The sequence below is a fragment of the Zalophus californianus genome, chromosome 3 (genome assembly GCF_009762305.2).
Source record: "Zalophus californianus isolate mZalCal1 chromosome 3, mZalCal1.pri.v2, whole genome shotgun sequence".
Taxonomy (NCBI): Eukaryota; Metazoa; Chordata; class Mammalia; order Carnivora; family Otariidae; genus Zalophus; species Zalophus californianus.
The window spans coordinates 168,296,828-168,321,286 of NC_045597.1; the positions used below are offsets into that span (position 1 = coordinate 168,296,828).

General features: G+C 37.6%; 1 protein-coding gene across 22 annotated transcripts in view; it reads left to right on the forward strand.

Annotated features, from left to right (window-relative positions):
• The window catches only part of MAP2 (microtubule associated protein 2), a 282,492-nt gene that overhangs the window by 129,506 nt on the left and 128,527 nt on the right, over nt 1–24,459 (forward strand). For 4 of the 22 annotated variants that reach the window (XM_027588650.2, XM_027588662.2, XM_027588656.2 and 1 more), the window contains exons 1-2: nt 6,814–7,032; nt 7,311–7,379. The gene's annotated coding sequence lies outside the window, so the exon portion shown is untranslated. Of the gene's footprint in view, nt 1–6,811; nt 7,033–7,310; nt 7,380–16,048; nt 16,110–24,459 lie in introns of those variants that run through there. The other 18 variants (XM_027588654.2, XM_027588657.2, XM_027588660.2 and 15 more) reach the window with 9 other exon arrangements.

Here is a 24,459-nt window from a genome sequence, read left to right on the forward strand (position 1 = left end):
TGCCATTAAAGCTTTTTTTTTCAACAACTGAGGAGTGTTTTTATTCCCAACCTAGTTCTTCGAGCATAATGAGATTATGACTTGATGAATTGAACCTGTAATTATTCTTCAGAATTGCAGTTCACATCGCACTGTTTTTAAAAAAGAAGTCCAGTTCAGTTTACTTTGGGGAAAGTGTGTGAGCAAAATAGAACTTTGGTGCTGTCATTTCCTAAGCCTTCCTGGTAATGGCATATACAACCTAAATATGGCCTTGGGGCTAGCTATTTCACTAAATTGCAGTCAAATTGTATTTTGAGTGCTGACAATGAGAAAAACTTCTCTCTCTCCTCTATTTACATCATCTTTTTGGCTTTGCCTTGATAAGTGAAATAAGGACATTAATGGAATTAAGAAAAACAAAAGTGGGGTGCCTGGGTGGCTCGGGCCATTGGGAAGCTGCCTTCGGCTCAGTTCATGATCTCAGGGTCCTGGGATTGAGCCCCACTTCGGGCTCCCGAGTCAGTAGGCAGTCTGCTTCTCCCTCTCCGTCTGCCCCTCCCCCTACTCATGCTCTCTCTCTCTCTCTCTCTCTCTCAAATAAATAAAATCTTAGAAAAAGAAAAACAAAAGTACATTATTTTTAAAACTACCTGTGAAAAATTTCCTGTGAAATATGAATACTTCTGAGGTTAAAAATGGTGCGTAACCCAAAAATAATTTGAAATGTATGTTGTCCTTATATTTGGATAAGAATATAACTGAATTTTAGAAAAAAAAAATCACCACACTAAGATTTAAAATGAAATTGTGAAGCCAAACTGATCATGATGACTCAGAGGATTAAAGCATGATACAAGGGCAATTGGAAAGTAGTCCAGTTATCTTGCCTTACTCCTCACCCTCCTTGCTTAGAATATATTCATCCTTCCTGCTGCAGGACAAGTCTAATCAGAATCACAGTGAAGATGGCAAAGATGACCAGGGGTGACCCATATGTCAGTAGGCTTTTTCCTTCTTTATAAACATGCCTCATTTTTGATTCATTCTTTATCTAAATTCAGTGGAAATACTGAATATCCTGGTTTAAAATTTTTTTCTACTGGTTATATGTGTAAGAGATAGTTTAAATATAAAATAAGGCAAATAATTAGAGGACTTGAGGCCTGGATAATAACAGTCTATTTTCAAATTTTAAATAAGTAAAAAATCCAGCTCAGTAGCATAAAATACCTAGTGAAAGTTAATGAAAGGTAAAGTACACAACAAGCTAAGAATATAGTTCATCCTCTTTAATCATAACAAGAATTGGGGGCAGTAGTCAAATGATTTAAAGATCTTATTGAGGGAGAGGGATTTTTGTCCATCTACAATATATTTGTTCATTATCTGCTCTCAAAATCCTATATATGAGTTTCTCAAGATATTGGTTATTTATTTTTATAAAGGATAATTCAGCCTCGTTTATGCTATTAATTTTTGTAGTTTGCCCCGAAAAACCTAAGAAAACCACATGAGTAATTTAGATAAATTTATCCTTTTGGTGCTTAGTGATTGTCTTTTAACTCCCAACAGTTGTTATTCATTCCATAAATCAGGAATCCCCTAAAGCATATCTTTCACTGATGATACTACATTGATTCTATTTGCCCATGCATTTTAGAATATGAGATCTAGAGAGTTACTATTGAATTTGTCAAAGAATTCAAGAACATTTCTAGAAGATTTTCAGATCCTCAATGAATCATAGTGCCTCATGGCCTTAAAAGATATCAATAGTTTTGGGGGCTATGCTTCCCCATAATTTGTAATATTCTGGAAGGTGCCACAGATTGGATTTGAAACTTGTCGTATTTTAATTAGTGGCCATTGAACACTTGCCCTTGCTTGGAGACTGGGACATTTTGTACAGTTCACTCTACTCCATTCTGCTTCCTTTTATAACTTTTCCAGGTATTAGGTTGAACCACAAGAATTGCCATTTTATAGGTTAAAAAGTAATGGAATTTCAACATTTCATATAATTCAGACTGATATGCTAGTTGTGACATTTTTCTTTCTTCTTTTTTGTCTGTTTGACCACAGAATACTTTTTTTTTTTTTGCATTAACAAATGTTTATTAAATCTTTATGTTAGGAACTGGGACTCTTACTATCGATATATCCGATAAGCAAGTAAAGCATCAATTAACCCTAACTAAGGAGGCTTTGTGAGCAGTTTGATTACCTGTGATCAGCAGGAGTTCAATCTGCAGACAAAACACCCAAGTTTTCTAGACTGCCCTTGAAGGAGTATACCCCCCTGGAAGTGGTATTTCCCCAGGTTTTTCAGGTATTTAAGTCACCTTGAACACATAGGTATCAGGCCCATCCCATGGAAATTCTGACTCAGTAGGTCTTATAGCGGGGAGGGTGCTGGGCCATAGAGTCTGACCACGGTATGCTTTTGAGGGGACAAAATTTGTGGGAAGAAAAGATGCCATCTGTGGTAAATAAGGCAAACAGTGTGCAGTGAATTTGAATGTCATAATAATTTGTAAAATACCCAGATAACTGCTTATATTTAAAATGACAAATTTAAGAGTATAATGTAAAACTGTAATTATTTCTATTATATCTAATTATTATTTCTATTATTAATTTTTAAGTGCAAAGTATAGTAAATATAGTCAATTTATAAAAAGCCACTTCAGAGGTGCCTTGGCTGGCTTAGTTGGTAGAGCATGTGAACCTTGATCTTGGGGTTGTGGGTTCGAGCCCCACAGTGGGTGTAGAGATTACCTAAAAATAAAATCTGAAACTTTTTTTAATTAAATAAAAAGCTGCTTCTAAGCATTTCGACCACAAGGTAATATAGATTTATTAACTATTCTCATTTTATTTAATAATCTAGAGATTAAATGTTAGCAGTTTAACACCAATACAAGCATTATTTATCAAATAAGCTCTTTCTCAGCATTTAAGAGCTGACAGTCCCACGCTAGGTACTTTGCAGAATTCAAAGAAAGCAGGAGACAAGTCCCTATTTTAAATAAATGTATATCCTTTAATGGAAATAACAAAAAATATTGATTCCATGGGAAAATGTGATTTATAATACAAATAAAATACAATTAAGGAAGACTGAATATATAGAGCAAGGAATTCAATATGAAACACAAAGCCTTGTCTTGTGCTTAAATGCTTCAATTCATCCACTAATGTGATTTTCACATTTACTCATTTAAAAAAGTACTTTGAATGCTACTATGTTCCCAGCCACTGTTTTGGGTGCTTTGGATACACCAGCATCCCAAACACGTAAAGATGATTTCCCTCACGGGACATATCAGAGGGAAGCAGGTAATAAATAGTAAACAATAGTAAATAATAAATACAAGTCTGTGGTGTGATGGAAGGTGATGAGTGCTGTGGAAAGGGAAAGAAGGAGCAGGGATGAAGCGTGGTGGGAGGGACATGGTTGCAGACTTCATTATGGTAGTCAGGAAAGCCTTGGCTGGGAAGATGATTCTATGACCAAAGACTTCAAGGAGGTAAGGAAGAAATACCTCCACTTTTCATTCCTCAAGAACTTCCAAGAGTGACACAGATATACATAGGCCAGGATATTTAGGGAGTAAAACTAAGGGTCTTCCAGAAGAGCCACAGGGCTGAGCTAACTGAATTTGGGGATATAGTTAAATCAGATTCTTAAAGATCAGGATCTGAGATGCAGCAGATTGTAACACAGGGCAGAGACATAGTGTGTCATCAAAGTGAGAGAACGTGTCAGCTTAGATTCTTCTCTATTTTTATGACCCCTCCTTATAATTAAAGGTCCTATAGAAGGAAATGTTTTTCCCCCATACCTAGAACTTAATCAAGTGTTTGAAATATATGTATGTGTGTCATCAAAACTGGTTAGATGAACTGATGAATGGTACTAAGCCAAGGTCCAGAATATTGTCAAAGAGAGAAAGGATAAGGAAAGCAGTACAGTTTAGGCTCATAGAGCATAAATATAAAAAATACAAAAAATCATGAAAGGCTCTCAATTATCTGCCATTTTGTATTCTTAGAATGTAATTAAAGGGAAGAATTATATAGTGCTTACTCTACAATGGACATGTTAAAGTAATAGTTCCTTCCACTAACAAATGAAAAGAAAAAAAGAAAAAAAGAAAAAGAATTTACCAACTCATTCTCAATGACAAAGCAGGTCTTCTCAAAAATGACTCCTGAAAAGTATTAAATATTTTTGAAGCTGCACTATTTTTTTAGACTGACCAGGACTATTATGTGTGCTTTAGGAGATTCTGACAAAATATGACTTATGTTTCAAGAAATGACATCATTTGTGCATTATTTTTTGTGTTCAGAAATGAACACCATATTATTAATAATTTATATAACATATTAGAACATTTGTTTTGAAAAATAACTTTAGTGTCCAAATCACTGAAGAAAAATAGACATTTAACAGAGAGATCATATTTAAGGAACACTTTTTGGAAGAGAAGAATCCTAACCAGTAGGTAAGATTAACTGAAATCTGAAATCTCCTGTAATTTTACTAGGGTAATTGTTTTTTTAAAATGTGATTTCTTTATTTGATAGTTGACATACTGGGGGCAGAGAACAGTAGTGGTGGCAGCAACTTTATTTTAGACATCAGAAAAGTCAATCTGATCCTACCTATGGATGAGTTAACCTAAAAGCAATGAGTCATAACAACTGAATATTGAAAGAACATTTTATGAAGGAAATAAACACAGTGCATCAAGGTCAAAATCCTAATCACAATTTTTGCTGACTCAGAAAGATTTTAACAAATATTGCGCCCCCCCCCCCCCCGTGGTTGTTTTTGAATGAATTCTCTCTTAATTTTTTTTCTTTTAACCTGGGCTCCCAGTTTTCCAGTTTCATTATTTTGGGTAACCTCATGAAACTTCACACTATTAACTAGGAGGAACCTTGGGAGGGCAGCTCAGTTTGACTGTCCGATTTCATGCTTGCAGAAAGAACGATGCCAGGGATGACAGAGTGCCTAGTATATGATGATTAAGTTCAGGCTCGGCAAGATAGGATCACAAAAGGGCCATCATGCTCAATTCGTCTGATTGCCGGGCTGGAAATGAAAGAAAAGCAGTGACATAATACCCCAGATTCTTCAGACCTCCGATACGGTACAGCACAGATATTAAGCAAGGCTAGTCTCAGAATTGTAGAACATATTTTAAAGACGAAGATCACTGCTTTAGCAAATAAAGGAAGGCTCACAAAATCAAAGACAAAGGATGATTTTGGAATCTTTTTTTCTTGCACACAGAATGGGAGGGAGCGCAGAAAGAAAATCACTTGGTGAAAGAAGAAAAGCAGGGCACCTAAGTCAGAGAATGGGGATGGTGTGTCTGCTGGATCACCAGCCTGCTTTGTGACCTTGGCCAGATTCCCTGGGCCTCAGCTTTCTCACCTATGAAACAAAGGGTGTGGACTAGGCTGAGTGGTGTTCCTGAAACTGGGATATGGACTGAGGCAAAGAGAAGTAGGAACCATCTCATACAAAAGGACCATAATTTGAATATTTATGAAAGCAGAATTAGCTCGTGATCAAAAAGTGGAGAAGAAACGTGGCTAATGGAGAGTGTAAATTCATCTTAATGAGCTCAAAATAGAGTGTAAAAACTGATAGACACAGTTCTTTCCAGAAAGCAAAGAATGAAGCATATCACTCTAAATTTCCTCCACTGGAGTCTCTTTCCCTTTTCTCTATCATTACCTTATTTTTCTCAGTACTTTCTGTTTCCGGTAACCATGGTGATGCTCCCTCCCAGCAACCTTCTTCACAGCAGCCCTTTTGGTATACATTGAATTTTGCTCCATTCACTGATGCAAGAAGCTACCAATGCTGTAAAAAATAATTTATTTATTAACGTTTTTCCCAGCCCTTCTATCAGGGCAATAAATTCAGGGAATTATTCCACATTTAACCTCCCTACATAAGGGGCACTGTGAAACAGGGATATTCATCTGTTAATTTCAGTTGCTAACATAAAGGGGGTACTGATTATGCCAGAGATTCAGTTCTCTGCCTTGGCCCTCAGGGACTGTAAGGTCCCAGTACCCAAGCTCATTGCCACCTCCTTTCACTTCTGTCTGTAAACGGAATAAAATAGATTGCCCACAGAAATCACACATCAACTCTGGTTTCCTAATCCTCTTTGTTTTTTGCTGCATTCTCCCTTGTAAGGAAAACATTGCCAAGTGTGTAATTATCACGGTTACAAGGGTATTGAATTTTCCTTAAGAAAATACAAATAAATATATGCATTTTTCTATTGGGCACAGATATTTATTTTGGAATATAAGTAGACAATAAGGGAACAATTTTGGATATTCAGTTTTTAAAATATCGTAATGAGCAGCCAGTGACAGAGCATCACACAATCTTTGATGTCATTAATGTAGATAATAAGTATTCCCAAAACTACTATTTATCATGTCCAGTTTGCGTAACCAGATTTATTTGTAATCCTATATTATGCTGGGAAACTCTCTATTTAAGCACAGTGTGTGTGTGTGTGTGTGTGTGTGTGTGTGTGTGCGTGCGTGTGTCTGGCATTAACACAAAGGAGACCAGATGATGACATTCATAGGCTTATAGACTCGACTCCTGGGGACACACTTGGATGGAGGCAATTAAAATGCCTGTCAGGCATTTGATACCAGACGCCCCTATGGTAAACCGCTAAATCATAAGCCAGGGCTGCATCTTATTGTCAGTGAATGATGGCGGAGCTGGGTGGCTTGTCATCATTCTCGAAAATTCTGAGGCTAGTGAGCTCTCTCTCCCCTCTCCCACTCGCCTTATTTTCCTTTTCGCCACTGCGGGGACTTTTTCTAATTTGCAGCTTCCCTTTCCCCGACACACACAGAGAGGAGCTGGTGGCTTGCAGACTGCGTCTGTCTGGAGCTAGAGAGCTAGAGCCAGCCCGTAGAGATAATGCTCCGGAAGAAGGATTCTGCAGCAAACCTCAAAGGCTAGACTTGGGTGGTATCGCTGCATATGCACTGGTAATGCTTCGGGGTTTTTTTTAAAATTTTATTTCATTTTATTTTTAATCCATTTTTCAAAGGATTTGCTTTATGTGGTCTCAAAGTAAAAATGCTTTAAAATTCATTACCGAGCTTCCTAAAAATTCAAGTACTGCATTATTTGTACTACAGATCTCAAGACATAGATTTATTATCTGGATTATAAAGAGTGCATTTGCTTACTGGTGAGTTACGATTTTCAATATTTAGTTAACAAATCTGTATATGTATTTTTTTCTTTTGTTTTGTTTCGATAGATTCTTCAGCTTGTTGTCTCTGACCGAAGAAACATTGATTGGGAAACTACTCATTCAGAAAATTAAAAGGTACCACATGTTTTGTTTGGATGTTTAAATGAGGGGAAATCAGGGAGGATTTGGAATGTTTTTATTTAAATTAATCTCTCTATGGTTGGTCTTTTATCTGTAAGCCTACATTGATCATTGTCTATAGCATGTATGATTTCCCATGCAGAGAATGCCATTATCCAAGGCTGTTTTGATTATGAGATGTCTAAGGAATTATGTCTTTTGCCTGGGTTGCAAGTTGTTAACAAATATCAATATGTCTGGCTTATTTTTGGATTTTTATTATTGTAGCAGCTAAAAAAAAATCAAAAATTCTCTATCTTAATGAAAATTCAGTCATTTAAATTTAACAGGAATATACTAAAGTAATGATTTTATCTGAGGGAATCTTGCTAATAAGTGATGTTTTTAAATGGGCAAATGAAATGGCTTACCCTTCCCAGGTAGAAGGAGCGCTAGAGATGAGAGCCTAAGAATGACTCAGTATTGTTGGGTTTTGTGAATAAAATATTGTAACTTCTTCACTGATGCTTTAATCTTTAGCACCATATTTAAAGGCTGAGGTTGTTAGTTATTAAATGAACTGATTTTATATATGCTTTATCGACATAAGGAAGTAATCCTTCATCTTGCCATGGAAGCAGTTGAATCCATTGATCCTGGGCCTTCTGCCTTACATGAAAAATATTCATTTTCAAATTCAGCATCAGGATGTATACTGATTAGAGATGGCAGTTATGGGTATTACCTTTTGTTTAATTCTTTAAAGTTATCTTTGACTTCACCATATACTCATGTCAACAAAAGCTACATTTGTAATTTGCCTTCAAAAAATGGAAGACATTTTCTGCCCTGCTGAGAAGATCAATAACATCTTTTAAATCTTTCTTTGGCTTCACATAGCATTTCCTCTCAAGCTTATCAGCCCAAAATATTTTATGCAGTGAGGTTAGTTTAGTTTTTTTATGTACTTTAAAAATAGTTAATGTTCAGTGACTGATCCTGAAATACCAGAAGTCTGTGAGTGTGCACCTGTGAGTATGAATATTTGTAGCAGTTGAAGGAGACAAATGCATTGTCCTTGTTTAATTTTCTCTGCAGTGTGTAATTATGAGAACCTTAATTTATTCATTCCACAAGCACTTGCTAAGAGCCTTGCTGCTGTGGGTAGGTATTGTGGGAGAGAGGGAAGGGGCAGATGCCACTGTCACCACCCTTCCAGAGTGTAGGCAGTATCACATAATATTTTTGCACAAGAGAATGAATTCATTAAAATAAATCAGTGTGCTCTAAAAAAGGAAACTGCATTTATTTCAGATATTGAACAAAATCGAATAGGACTAGTCTCAGAGATACATGAAATATATTGCATTTTTTTCCTTAGAAAATACTCAGTGGAATCAGGTATGAAATCCCCAGACAAGACTTACTATTCCTCCTGGATATTGTAAAAACCCTTGGGACTATCCTCTCCTTTTAGGTTCCACTCAGAGTAGGTGAATACATTTCATGTTTGGTGGGAAAAAAATCTATTTGGCATTTTCCCATCTAACAAAACCCACACAGTATATATTTTATGTGAGAATCTGTTTTCTAATCTCCAGGCTCGTTTAGCAACTCATTATATTGATTTTGAACGATGGGATATTTATGTGAATTGGAAAAGGATGATGTTATTATCTAACCACCAAAAAAATGTGTTCGATATATTGTTAATAGGAACTAATCAGCTCTGTTGAGATTTATCTGGGTATTGGAGAAGTGGCATATGACCTCACCAAAGGTCTCTTGGTACCTAAATTTTCTAGGACCATTTTAAGTTTATCTAGGGGTGTGTTGACAGATTTTGTGTAATAAACCAGAGTTTATTGAAATAGACCGTTATGGCGTCAATTCAGAATTGAATTTGACTTTTGGACTGTGAGTGAGTCAGGGATCTGTATCACGGTTTGCTAATCAAACTCGTTTGACATTGGTTAATTATTTCACTCATATCTTCAGCACATAAAATAGTGCCTGGACCACAGTAGGAGTCCAAACAAATATTTACTTAATTATTTGATGGGTAAATGATTCATCAGCATTTCCCCCATTACTTTTTTGTTCTTGTTTTTCATGAGATTGCACACTGTAAAACAAATATTTGGTACTTTTTTTTCCAGCTATCCCAAATATTCATTATATGTCTTTAATAATAATTAATTAGATAATATCAGGTAGAAAATCCGATAATATCATGTGTGAAAATTTCTCCGGCTATATAGAAAAGGATTTTCCCAGTTTTAGGTTAAGATGGAAAGCATTTTTGAAGTGTCCCCTTTTCACTTTTATCAGCAAGGGAAAGAAGCCAAACTGCAGCATGAGTTTTGCTTTATGGATGCTTCCTAAATACTACTCCCAAGCTGGACATTGTTTATTGCTCTTCATGTCTTCAGCCAAGATTTTGCTGCAGCAGAGGGGAGGGAGGAGGCCTTCTCTCTCTCTCTCTCTCTCTCCCCCCTCTGTCTCCCTCTGTAATACTAGAAATGATGTCATAGTCTTCTTAAATGCTTTGTTGCTCATTATGGACTAGTATGACATCATTTCATAATGTATAAGGAAACTTCTAGAGTCATAATAGTTTTAGAGAATGCTATTTTTTCTTGTTGCCATTTATTTTTATTAATACGACTATAATTTTTTGTTATTAAACTACATGCTAGATAATATCCTAAGCCCTTAACGTATGTTATCTTGTTTTAACTCTCTCTACAATCCTGGGAGATGGGTATGGTCTCCATTTTTATAGATGAATGAATGGAGACTCCCGCTGGGCAATCAACACAATCTGGCCCAAAGTCCTTCAATATTAACCACAACATACTACATTTTTTTTCTAGTAGATTTTTTTGGCTCATAGCCTTTGCTTTAATATTTTATTTATGCACATGATATATACTGAAATAAGGTTAAAACAGTATGCCTGCAGATATTTTGTTTTTATATACTTAAGTTAGGAGTAAATATATCTTCAATATGTAACATAATATTCAAACTCTGCTATATATTATATTTTAATATGTATTTTATATTTAAACTGAAGAACTTTATTCTTTTTTTAAAAGAACTTTATTCTTTAAGGAGGAATATCAGAGATAAATTAGAAGTTTTAAAACAAGTTAATTCATAAAGCGCTCCTGTGTCATCATGATGAAGGCATATTACTAAATAGCATAATCTATATAAGAAAATTAGCCAGAGAATTCAAGTAATAAATAGCATAACTTGATGCCATATTTTGCAATTTTTTTAATTGAAATAATAGCAGAAGTTTCAAATGACCAAAAAGAAATAAACGAGCAGGGAACAGTATGCAGTGTGCATACTGTATAGTGTGCAGATACCACATTCAACCTTAAATACGGCTAACTAAGCCACAAAAATAACTGAGGGCACTAACTTTTACACAGATGGGTATTAAGATGCTCTACTTGCAAAGGCGTATATAGAAGAGGACGCTTTCGGAGTTCAGTTGGGTGCAGCAGAACAAAACAAAGAAGTAGGCCTCAAGCCTCATTGGTACCATAAGAGACACATGAATAATTTCTTAAGGGACTTCATTGCAGGCCAGGAGTACTAACATTGAGAAGAGACTCAACAGGAAATAATTCCTGGAGGATGGGGTCTTTTGAAGTGGAGGTTAGGGATGAAAAGACGTATTCAAGGGAGAGATAATGCATGCACGAGCTCCAGGAAGAACAAACATTAGCAAAGAGACCAAAGAAAGTAAACATGCGTGGAAAGTGTAGACTGATCTCATTTATATTCTAGAGTGCAGAGCAGAAGAAGGGGGGTTCTTATAAGGTAAGGATGGAAATAGGAATCAGTCCTACCATATAAAATGGCTAGTATTCTACCCTTTCTGAACCTACAAAGTAAGAATCCATTCAATTCAACCCAATACATGCGAATGGGGACCTTAAATACCAACTTGAGGAAATTATTCAGTATTTAATGAGAAGCTTTTGGGTGTATTTTGCAGAGCAGACCACTCTGACCTAAACTCTGTTTTCAGGTGACTTACTTTATCTCTGTGTGTGAGATGGAGCTGTGGGTGAGAGTACATTGAAGAAGACATCACTTTGGAAGCTCTCATGGATAATCCAGGAAATAATAAAGGCTCAAAGAGGGTGTTGACAGTGGGTATGAAAAAAGAGGTCATGAAATTGAAAGATGTTTCTGAGCTCAAAGTCATAGGCAGAATATAGCAACTGCTTGATTGGTAGGAGGAATGAAAAACAAAAGGACTCAGTGCTGACTCTAACATTGAATTTGATAACTGGAAAAGTGAGGGGAGAAAGGTAGCTAAAAGCTGCTTGAGGGAAAAAGGCTGTCTTCCATTTGTCTTGCATCCTAGTCTCTTGCAGACTGCCTAGGGCATAGTGGACAGCCAATAAATGCTGACCAAATGCGGAAGGAAATAAAAAGTCAAGGGGCAGGTTTAGGCCATGATGGGCTGGATCTGTAGGCAGACTGGTCTGGTAGATGGCAGATCACGTTGGGCTAATACTGAGAAGAGAAATGAGGAGACAGGATATGAATGACATTACCAAGAGAGAAAAGAGGACCAGAGAGAATACTCTCAGCAGCACCCACATTTAGGATGTAGGATAAGAATTGACAAAGTTAAAGGAAGAACTAATTTTTTTAAAGCAAGGGGAAAAAGAGCACAGGTGAAATAATAAAAACAAGGCTAAAATTCAAATTCTGCAGAGAAGTTGAAGAATGAGAATAAGTTAAAGACTGCTCAATATGTTATTTACTAAACAATTAAATCCACATTTTGTAAAATTTGTCAAATTTGGAAGAGGGTAAAGGAAGGAAATAATAGCCATCCATAATTATACAAGCCAGAGACTATGGTTAACACTCTACCTGTTTAGCTTCCTTCCTTCCATCTATTGCATTTAAATTTACATAACCAGGATCAAAACATTACAATTTGAATTCTGCCTTTTTGTTCCACTCAAGAGTATCTTAAGCATCTCAAAACATTTTGCCACCCTGCGTAATATTCTTTTATGAAGACATTGGGTATGTTTGTTTCCTCTTGTTTCCCAATTTTTTACTATCATCTTCATGCAGTAATGGAATGGAATATTTACTCTCACACGATATTTCACATTATTTCCAAGGGCTATTTCCGAACAACAGAATCACTGTACTTTATATTGTCAAATTTCTGGGTCAAATATAATTTGATGGTTTCAAAATTAGTCTCACCTTTCCTCCAACCAAGGGAATCTAGGATGACATTAGCACCTGACATGTGCCAGCCTCTGTGACAGGCACTTTAATTGTCACAGTGACCACAGTGACTCCTATATATTCTGTTCTCTCCCACTTTAAATGGAGAAACAGAGACCGAGACATTTGTGCAAGTTTCAGGGCTAGTTTTGAATCTGGGTCTGACTCCAAACCAGTCAAATTGTGGGGACAGAAGCAAATTCTTGAGAAGTGAATGAGTAAATAAGGATATGAAAGCAATAGGAAAACATATTTAAGAGGTCTAGGACTCAATGCCGGGCAGTGGGGACTTTACTGTTAGTAATCTGGGAAGTCCTAAGCTGAAGGGAGGGCACATATAGAAGAGGGGGTGTTAGGTATATAAGGCAGAAGGACAACAGAGAAAAGTTCCTGAAAGAAAGGAGACAAAGAACACAGATAAGGATTTAGGCTTGGCAAACAAAATTCATCCTGACCTACAGATAAAAGCAAGAGAAAAGAGAGTGAGACTTTTCTAGTGGTAAAGAAAAGATATTGGCGGGGGGGGGGGGGGGCTACCTATCACCTGGACTTCATCACAGAGAGGAAAATCCACTTATTCATTCTGTGAATATCTATTGAACACCATTTCCCAACCTTTTCCTGCCCTAATGGAACTTTATTTCTGGGGGAGGGGGGTAATCAGTGGGTGAACAAATAAAATTAAAACATTACTCAGGCAGCTATGCAGAGAATGGATGATAAGGTGGTAAGAGTAGACACTGGGGAGACCAGCTCCTCAAACTTTAAAGCCAAGATCAGTCAACTGGGGATCCGATTAAAATGCAGATTCAGAATCATTAGGTGTGAGGAGGGGCCTGAGAGCCTCCGTTTGAACAAGCTCCTCGGTAATGTTGATACGGCTAGACAGTGTGACACACCTTGATCAGCAAGAGGTTAGGAGGCAGATGTCCAGGCAAGAAAAATTAGAAAGGATTGGAGCAGTCGTTATGAACAAGTCAAATGGTAACCCTTCTTTCTGGGCAGCAACACCACATACTTTTGCACCTCTGATGGTGAGAGACAATTATCTCTTTTTTTCTGGCCTCTTTCAATTCCAGCCCGTTGTTTTATGAAGATCCATTGAACAAGCCCTAATGAGCTACTGGCATTTCCATCTTTCTGCCTATGCTCCATGTTTGCTATGCCCATGTAATGAGTTCTCGTGGCTCAGGTTTGGGGGTGTGTTTCCATATGACACTCTGGCAGTTTCTTCACTGCAGCTCTGTTTCCCTGTTTCGTGATTTCTTTGAACTTCTAACCTCCTCTGTGCCTGGGTGTTCAGCACAGTGCCAGCCTGCTAAATTCTCTGCCCCAGCCCCCAACACTTGCCATCCCTCCTATCCCGCTGTGCTTAGTGGCAAAGCTTCTGGGTGTCCACATCTCGTCTTCTTGCCACCCAACTCCTCAAACAAGCCTTAGGGGAATCTACTTCAGGCCACAGCGGACTCCTGAGTATTCAGGATAGTCTCTGATTTAAGGAATACATTTTTTCCAACAAAATCATTTCTCTTTGGTGGAATGTTTTGGTTGGTGGCAGCAACCTGCATTCCTCTGAGGAAAGAATGTGTGTGTTTGCAGATGATTAGAGTATTCAAAGGGGCTAAGGGTTCACAAGTAGCCTTGACAGACTGGAGGGATGTTATCTTTCTGCCTCACGCGGCTCTTAGTCCTCCTCTATAGATGCAGGAACTCAGGAGCATTTACCTGTTTGAGTCCTCCCACACCACACCTTGCAGCTAAAAAATACCTAAGAAAATAAGCAATCAAATAAATATGGCATACTTATCCATCAAGGAAACACCTTAACTGCATATCAAACATTTCTGATGTTCTCACACTTATTAGCATGTCTCCTTGTTTAAAGGACTCATTCTATCTCTAGATAGAAGCCATGCCATGACCAGATCTGTGGTCTTTGTCACTGTAATTTTGTCATTTGGTGTTTAACTGAACAGCCAAGTAGATGTGAGCAGTGTCAATAGAAACTTTGAATTTAAAATTCCAGTGAAATACTAGTTTTCATATGAACAGAAGTCAACTTAAATTGATAACCATATTTCTTCAAGGAGAACACTTAGGAAGGCACTTGGGGAAAGAAGTCAAGTCACAGGCATCTTTGCATTCATTATGTTGTCTGCTTAGAAATGCCCTTGATGCATGCGCCATGTTGAAGCTGAGAAAATGAGTGTTGTGTGCACAGGCGTGCGTGCGTCTGTGTGTGTGTGTTGTGTGTGTGTATGTGTGTGTGTGTAACTATAATCTTTCTATAGTGGACAACACTGGTCTTTGCATAGTCAAACTGGAATTGGTCAAATACCCAGAATTCGAATACTCTGCCTATGCTTTTTTGACATTTATTCAATAGTTAAGAGTCTCAGAGTAGCACAGGATAACTTCTGGTCTTCCTGACAAATTCTCCTTTTCTCTCAAAAAAAAAAAAGTTTGAATCAATCCCTTTTTTTTTGTAGATTCCATTTGGGTCTGCCTCAGATGGTTCGAATTAACCTTCCTTCAGATTCCCTCCTAATGTTAATGACTTTGGATTATGACTATTTAAAGCAGCCGGATGTTCATTGATCCACATCTGGCAATTGTTAAAACAAAGCTACTCTATTTAACACTTACAACCAAAATCTATTTCTTTACAATGAATAGGAACTTAAGAGATGACATGTCTTTTCAGGAAGATCTTACATTTTATTAGCAATGTGAACAATTTTTCTACTTTGTGTTCTTTAAAGGTATCTTCTTGTTCATTGTAGGATTTTCTCATGGCAAGATTTCCTGGTTGTATATACAGAATAAGATACAACATGTAGGCATTAAGGATTCTCTCAGTGCCTAAGAGCAGCTAATTAGCATGATTTTGAGCATAGCTGCAGGTGAATCTGTGATAGTGTAGATTCTTAAAAATAACTAGACTGCCTTAAATAGTGGGGACAGAAATCCCCAAATGATTGACTTTTAAGATTACATTGGTAGTTGAGGAAATATGACATCTAACAATGAAAAAATTTTAAAACGATACAAGAACCCATAGTCCTGAGTGAGTCATATTAATTAGTCAAACTGCTAAACTTCCTCTAAAAGATGGTGGATAGTTCAATACATCATAGGGAAGTAACAAATATAATATATAGTTTAATGTGTGCATGGATTTTTAGTTGTTTCTTATGTTATGCTCACAAAAAAGGCCCAAGATGTCAACTTTGGTTTATAAAATTATTGAAATAATCTAACCAGTGAGGAAGTAGCATTTAGACTTTAAGAAAAAAAAATTTCTGTACCACTTTTTAAGTCATACAAAGTATATGACCTCCCAAAGCTCACAGCAATCTCTGGAATGGGAATGGCAGATCTTGTTGTTATATTTATTACAGATGAGAAAACTGAAGTTTGAAGAATGCAAATGACCTACCCAAGTCCCTCCACTAGGAAACGGTAAATCTTTGGCTCGTATCCTTGTTCTGACTCTTAAGGCTTTTACTTTCTACTAATATGCAGCCAAAGCAGATAAATGAGTGTATTGTCCCAAATATGTAATATTTTAATAATGCACTGACTTGATTGCTAAAATAAAGAACACATTCCAAGGTAGGCCTGTGTTACTGCTCTGCTCTCCCAAAAGACTCTTGCCCTTTGGAGTTCTGGATTAGCATGGCATGGAGCTCAGTAAATATTAGTAAAAATAGCAGTTATTACTGAAATGGCTTTATACTTTTCAGTATGAAAAGGAGATCAGATTAAATATACCACAGAAATATAATCTTAATGATTTAAAAAGCATTTGACAGATAAAGAAGAATCCATCATTTTAAGTTTCACATCCATTGTTTTAAGTTTCACCTTTTAAGCAAGTGGTAAATAACTCAGCAAGAATCTAGGATCACAAAGAAAATGATTAAAGCTTCAGAAAATCAGATCTATGGAGCATCTTTGATTTGCCTATTTTTAGGATAATTATAAGAACTTATAAAGAATAAGCTGGGAGCTATGGATCCAAGTTCTGATCTCAGCTGTAGAAAGGGAAGGGTAGCATATGTAAAAAAAAATTATAACCTCAGAGACCTCAGAGTTGGGCTGAGATTAGGTGTCTCCAGGCAGACAGCAATAAGCATGGGTCCACTGAGGACTGAGGACATTGTCATTGCGGTAACCTATCTCTTCCCCAAATTCTCCCTTCCGTCATCTTCATTCAGGTTCTCATTATAGCAGCCAGGGTGGCTGAAATGCTTTCATCTTGTCTTCCTGCCCCAAACGCCATCACCCCATTAATCTCCTAGACAAACTGTTAATACAAACTCTTCTTTGGCCCTTGTTTGCTCTCTTGAGTTGTGCTGGTCAATAAATATGGTAGCAGCTAGCCACGTGCAACTATTTAAATCTAAATTAATTAAAATGAAAAGAATTAAAATTTTACCTCCTTAGTCATACTAACCACATTTCAAGTGCTCCATAGCCACGTTACTTTTATAGAAGCATTACCTATTACAGCCTATTTCCGTTAGGACATAACTTTCATGGGAGAGGGCTGATCTGGAGCATAACCACACGCCTCACCCAAGCATCCAAGGCCTACAGTGACCTCTCCTTAGCCCTCACTACCTTGGCACACACCCTCGACTCCACATTTTTCTCCTCCTCTTCCTCATCACCATTACTACAATTACAATTAAAATACTAATAACCCTTATTTACTTAGTCCATATTATGTGCTAAGTACACACATTTATAGAAGAAGGGAGGGAGGAGTGGAGGTAGAAGAAAAAGAAGAACTCGATAGAGTGGGGTTTTTTTAATCCCCATTTCACAGAAGAGGTTCAATGAGGTCAAGTATATTTCCCAAAGATAAAGAGGTTATTATTAGTGGAGCTTGAGGAGAAACCCAGGTCTATCTGGCCCAATAGCCGTAGCATTTTATCCTGAACCAGTGATTCTTAACCAGGGACAATTTGGCCTTTCTGCCAGGGGTCATTTGGAAATGACCATTTGAAATGATATCTTTTTAACTCGGAGAAACTTTCCTCTGGCTTTCTTTTTCTTGCTATCCCTGCCTCTGTTCTATATTAAGGAGATTCCTATTGATAAATGATGGACTTACTGGAATGATCTGTTTTAGCTCCTTTTTCACATATTTTTAAAATCCCTTTTTCACTTCTTCTACATTCAGTGAGCTTTTCCTTATCAGCTGAATTATTATTTGCCTCTAGCGCTGCCAATTCTATTTTTAATTAATTCACGAACAACCTCTTTGGGAAATCATATATTAATTGCCAGGAATGTTTTCTTATCCTCTGATCGATACTTTCCTAAAATTCATTTTTGGAAGGAAGTTCATTTTAAAGTATGCAATATTTCAAATCTCTCTAAGAAGGATAATTGTAAATTCCCTTGTTCCCTGAATCATCTCTATTTCCTCAGGAGTCATTTTAAAAAAGTATTTTTCTTGTTCATGCTGCTGGTTTTTCTCAAATGTCTTGATTTGGAGGATTTGGGGTTCTTTGTTTTTATGTATGAAGACCTAGGCTGAGGATGATAGGTAGCTGCTGTAAGTTTCCTCTGCAGTCATGCAGATCTGCACCTCCAGTCACCATGAAAGCTGCCTACAGGTTCTGGATAAGTGGGCAGAGTCTGTCAGGAAGCAGGTATCCCGAGGAGCACAGAGACGCAACTGGCAAGTGAACAGGTTAGGATCCCTACAGTTGTTTCGGTTCTGCATTGATTTATCTATACTAGAACTGGTTCCCAAACTAATCATTTTCTTTCATTAAAGGCTAGTGCTTGTTTTCACCGTTGGGGGCAAAAGCTTCTCCTGTCACTAAAAATGTAGCAAGGAGGACGAAGAATAGAAAGGGTTGCAATTGTTATGAATATGTTTCCTTTTTTAAAAAAACTTCCAAAATTTATTTATTTAGAGAGAGAGTGTGCGAGCAGGGGGAAGGGACAGAGGGAGAGGGAGAGAGAAAATCTCAAGTAGACTCTGCGCTGAGCCCGGAGCCAATGCGGGCTGGATCTCAAGAGATCATGACCTGAATCGAAATCAAGGGTCGGATACTTAACTGACTGAGCCACCCAGGCGCTCCCTGAATACATTTCTTAATGAATTGCTGTGATAGTCTCAGCCAGCCTTGGACCCTGTTTGAGTTTGAAAACTCTAAGCTTGGGATTTCTCCAGGTTTCCTTGCGATGGACCTACTGTTAACTTGGGGCCTCCTTGTAGCAGTTTTTTCTTTCTTTCTCCATCTATATTCTGACTTCTAGGATAGCTTCAAAATTTTTTGTTAGGATTACATTATTTTTCAACATTTTTATTACTTTAATAATAATTAGGAGAAAGGAGAAGTGTGTGTGGTAACTCCTCCATTACTGATCATATGTAATATTCTTTACTATGAATTTTTATAGCATCGATCTAAGTTTGTACTCTTTATACTTATTATTCCAGCGTTCTATCTTTCCTATTTACTAGCTAGTTGGAAAAATTACTTCCCTTTTCCTGGGCCTTTTGTTTTCCGTAAAATAAAGAGCATATCTGATTTCAGAGTTGACATGGAACACAGGAATGCATGTTGAAAGCTGTACCATAGAATATAAATGTAAGCTATCTTTATATATAAGACTTTGTCATAGGTCCAGAGTAACAAATACTGCAAACGTGGAGAATAGTCATGGTTACAAGAAAACCCTTTCCCTGTGCATTAGGAAATGCAAGTGATGCCAACTTGAGACTAGAATAAAACTCTACCCACGATGCAAAAGAACCAGACATTATGTGTTAATAGCAATAATAAAATAAGCAGTTGTTCATGGATATATTTTACAACTAATGGAAAACCAAAGACAAAAGTGGACCAAGAATGTGGTTGATGTACCACATTGCTCAATTAAAACAAATTTGAATTTTAGGTTTGGCAAAGAACATATGACTTAATGTCGTGTGATCGATCCCTTTTACTTGGAAAAATTAAGAATGTGAATATTTATGATACTGAGTATAATTTAGTGTTACTAATTTGCTGCCCCCCAAAATATTACTGCTTTAAGGTGGCTTCAGTTACTTGAAGGTTTCTGCTCTGTCAGTCAAGACATGAAGCACCAGTAAAAGGAAAATAAAGAAAATTAGAATGACAGTAAACAGTAATTGTAAAAGTTGTAGAAATGGTAACAGAAAATTAAATGTAGAAAGAAAGTTAAGAGTCCCAGCAGCCTTTGAATTCAACCCATTGGGAACCATTTGTAGAAAATTGATGAAAGGAGTATTTTCCCTAAATTATTATTAAACCCAGCATCTTATCTTATTGACAGCCTTTATTCTTAGAAACAAACAGAACACATCAAACAGACAAAACAAAATAAATCAGTGTGAATGTACGCTGAGTGAAGCAGATATGATTCACTCTCTAACTGCTATTAATTCTCATTTTCTGCATGTGGTTATTACATTCTGAAGTTGAATGTCTGTAGAGGATAAGGCACCAGCCATAGTTAAATGTTAATGGATCCAGTGACATAATTTAAATTCAAGGCCTCATCCAAAGGAATGTGAATAAAATGCATTTGTTTGGCTTTTTATGGCCACTATTAAAAGTAAAGGAAATGAAACCATAAACAACTAGGCTCAGATATTGGCCTAGCTGAGGCTGCTTTGTAGCAATAGAAAGCCGTATTTATTGACGGGGAAGCTCTGTTTAACTTATCCAGTCTATCTCGATTACCACCGAGGTTAAAAAAATGTACTTGGTGGCTTAGACAAAATGTGGAATGCTAATACAAAGTGAGTTCATTCGATGTATTTTAATTTTCTGTTGTTGTACAGGGCCGGTACAATTCCTAAGTGTTATTTTTTTCCTGCTTCATCTCTAAGGCCTTAGCCCATAGTTAATGTGGTCCCAATTACTTTTGCCCCCAATATTGATTGTCTCTTTCTTCCTCAGTAATAAAAGGACCCCTGCTATTTGGAGGTTTCGTGGGCACATGGACACTCAGAATAAGATCCAGAATTCCAGCCTCCCTGGCAACTAGGGGGAAACTATTTGACTAATTTTCAGCCAATAAGATATGAACTAAAGTTGTGTGTGAAACTGACATTTAATGCTTAAAAGGAAGGAGTGCACTCTTCATCACTCTTTCTTTCTGCTGGTAGGAAGGAATTCAGACTTGATGGCTAGAATTTCTGCAGTCATGTTGAATATGATATAACCTTGTAACGAATTTCCATTTTGTTGAAGCCACTGTTCTTTGGAGTTCTTCCATGACTTACAGCCTACCCTAGTCATCATTTGTATAACAACTTTGCAAACTTTAGAGTTACTTTCAAAGGCTCTGAAATGTCATCTTACAAGTATCATTCTTCTTTTTTTTTTTTTTAAAGATTTTATTTATCCGACAGTGAGAGACGGAACACAAGCAGAGGGAGTGGGAGAGGGAGAAGCAGGCTCCCCGCGGAGCGGGGAGCCCGATGCGGGGCTCGATCCCAGGACCCTGGGATCATGACCCGAGCCGAAGGCAGACGCTCAACGACTGAGCCACCCAGGCGCCCCCATTATTCTTTATATAAATCACATTTATATTAAAATTGTTACTTAACGGGGTGCCTAGCTGGCTCAGTGGGTAAAGCCTGCCACTCTTGATCTTGGGTTTGTGAGTTCAAACCCCACTTTGGGTGTAGAGCTTACTTTAAAAAAAATTTATTACCTAAAATATACTACTCCAATCAGTTACCAAGTCCTATCAATACTACTTCCTGGACATTTTTCAAAACCATCCAGTTCATCTATATCCCCAAGGACTGTGTTAGTTTCCCATCACCGTTGATCTTGACCACGGTGATAGCCGCCTGCATCAATGCTTGCTCTACATAAGCCATTACACACATAGTCACTGGACACGTCTTTTTAAAAATACAATCTAATCATGATATTCCTGTGTTTAAAACCATAGAATTATGAATTCATAATAAAGTCAGGAATCAGCCTCTTTGACTCTCCAGGCCCATCCTGGCTTTATTCCCTGGGGGCTATTACACATATTTTTACTCTCTTTGCCTGGAACACTCTTTCTATGCCTCTCCCCTCCCCTCCCACTTCCTTTGCCCCTCTACTTATTCAAGTCCTGTTCATTGGTTAGGTCTGAGATTTCCCAGGTAAGTCTTCTCTCAGCCTCTGGCCTCACGGGTCTGCTCCTTACATACTCCCATAGCGCTCTGCATTTCTTCCACGTGTATTTGTTTCCTCCACAAGACCAGAACCTCCATGACTGTGTGCCTCATTCCTAACCAGAATCCCAGAACCTACTGAGGGGGACTGGTACAGAGCAGGTGCTCAAACAACAATGTTGACTAACAGACTGATCCTTTATTCTCTTCTCTTTCCCTAAAAAGCATATCTGATATCTCATCCAAAGTTCCACTTAGCGAAATTCCGTCCATCCTCTGGATCATTAAAACTGTGTATATGCTCTCTCCTTTTAATTAGATATTTACTTTATTCCCACCCTTTTTATGACTTTATTTTTTTTAGAACAGTTTTAAGTTTACAACAAAACTGAAAGTATGGAGATTTCGCATACACCCGCTTCCCCCACACATGCATAGCCTCCCCTGGGATCAGCATCAGTCGCCAGAATGGTACGTTTTCCACCAAGGATGAACACTGACACCTCATAATTTACCCAGAGTCCATAGCTTACCTTAGGATGCACTCTTGGTGCTGTCCATTCAGTGGGTTTGACAAAGGTATAATGACATGTATCTAAGATTGTAGTATCATATTGTTACTGCCTTAAAAATCCTCTCTGCTCCACCTCTTCATCCTCCCCCTTTCTACCAATATTTACTTTTCTTGTAATCATATGCTAGACTTTAATTACAGTTATTTGTTTACAGAATTCTAAATTTTGGAGGGAACACATTCTAGAAAATATGAAGTCTTTTAGAAAAGTTTTTTTTTTTAATAATAACAGCCTCAATTTAAAAAGCTATTTATTATAATGCCTTCATCCCAACAGAGCAGGCATTTCTGGAGGCTATGGCTTTTATTGCCTGTTGCAAGTGGAATGGCACACTAAAGGCATTTAACAAATGGTGTTATAATGTAGTGAAATAAGTAGAGTTTGAAGTTAGATACCCATGGGTTCAAAGCCAGGCCGTGCCCCTCATCAGCTGTGAGAAATTGGGAATTTATTAAGCCTCAGTTGTATAAAACAGGAATGACAATAACAACCTGATTAGGCCTTGCAGGAGTTAACAAAGGTAATTTACATAGCGGAAGCCCTGTAATTCGTAGCGATTATTATGACTTTCTAAGTTTTCATTTCTCCACCCTCTTCACAAGAGACAGGGTAGATGCTTGGCTCTTTCTTTATGTTGTTTGGAAGCTGAGGAATATCAGTTTGATAAAGACAAGGCCTAACATTAAATAAAAGGTAAGACCTGTAGAAGTGTTGAAGGTACTGTACAGTTTAGTTTATCGTGCCCCTTTTCTCCTTTCTGCCCACTCTACTACCATAGATAAGTAAATAAACAAACAGGTGAAAAGCAGCAAGGCGAAAGATGAAATTATGTTAAATCATCCAAGGTCTGCAGAAAGGCCTGGAAATTACATACATTCTAAATTACACCACCTGAGGCCACTCTGCTCTCGGGAGAGAAGCTGGCTTGGGGAGATGTTAAGAGTTCAGCTGTCTCCCCTGAGGATTTATCTGCAATGCAGATTTTTCTGAGCCTTTCCTAGCTATTTCAGCTCCCCAGACCGACGAGCTGCTCTCAGCCTGCCCAGCTGGCTTAATAGGATTTGTCTTTTCTACAGACTGCTTCCGGGGTTGTCCGCCACCAGAACATGTTCTGGATAAACCTTTTCCCTCCCAACTTTATATGAAAATCCCTACCAATCCCCAAAGTTACAAGCGTCCATTATTGCCTGACTCCAAGAAAGGTAAATTATTGAGGAATTATTTTCCGCACTCTGCCTCTTACTTCACACTTGTTATGTTTTGCAGAAGCTGTCAGCCCCTGTTGCAGAATAAAGAGTAGCATACTCCTTGCGGGGCTGGTGGAGCCAGGACACTGAGGGTGAGCTTTGAGGCAGCCGCCCAGAATTTGCAGTCTCGCCCCCCACCCCACCCCCCCAGGTGTTAGTGCTGCTCAGCTATCTGATTTCATATGCTCTGCTCTTCCTTCTCAGTAGGACTCAACAAATCAGTTGAGCCAGGATTGTGACTATAGCACCTTTCCCGCAGGTTAAGGTGATGTTTTCTTTATGTGCACAGATCTGCACTCAGGTTTTTATGACTGAGCAAGCATATTGTTGAGAGGCCAATAGCTGAGATCAGTTCAGGTTGAGGTTTCTCTCACTGATAACTGTGTGCTCTGGCCAGTAACTCTTGTAGGGAGAGGTTTCTCACCAGTAAATGTCAATAATCCTCACTTCAAAATTGTGAGAAACAAATGTCGCATGGATTATGAAGTGTTTAGCAAGATTGTCAAGTACTTAATACATCTTCATTTTTAAAGCCTTACGTTTTGTATCTACAAATAAAAATTAGATTGTAAAACAGACTACTTAATGACATTTCTACTACAGTTGGGTATCTGGAGGTGGTGAATAATAGTGGCTGGTATTCCAATTATTTTTATTTATATTTAGTGATAAACACTAGTTACAGGTAGTCGATGAATCTTTTCCAGTTTTTCCTTGTTTTTCTCTTTAGTCATAATAATGGAGGGATTTATTTTCAAAACATTTCATGAAGAATTGTCTCATTCATTTCTACATCTCACATGAAAAAAATCATT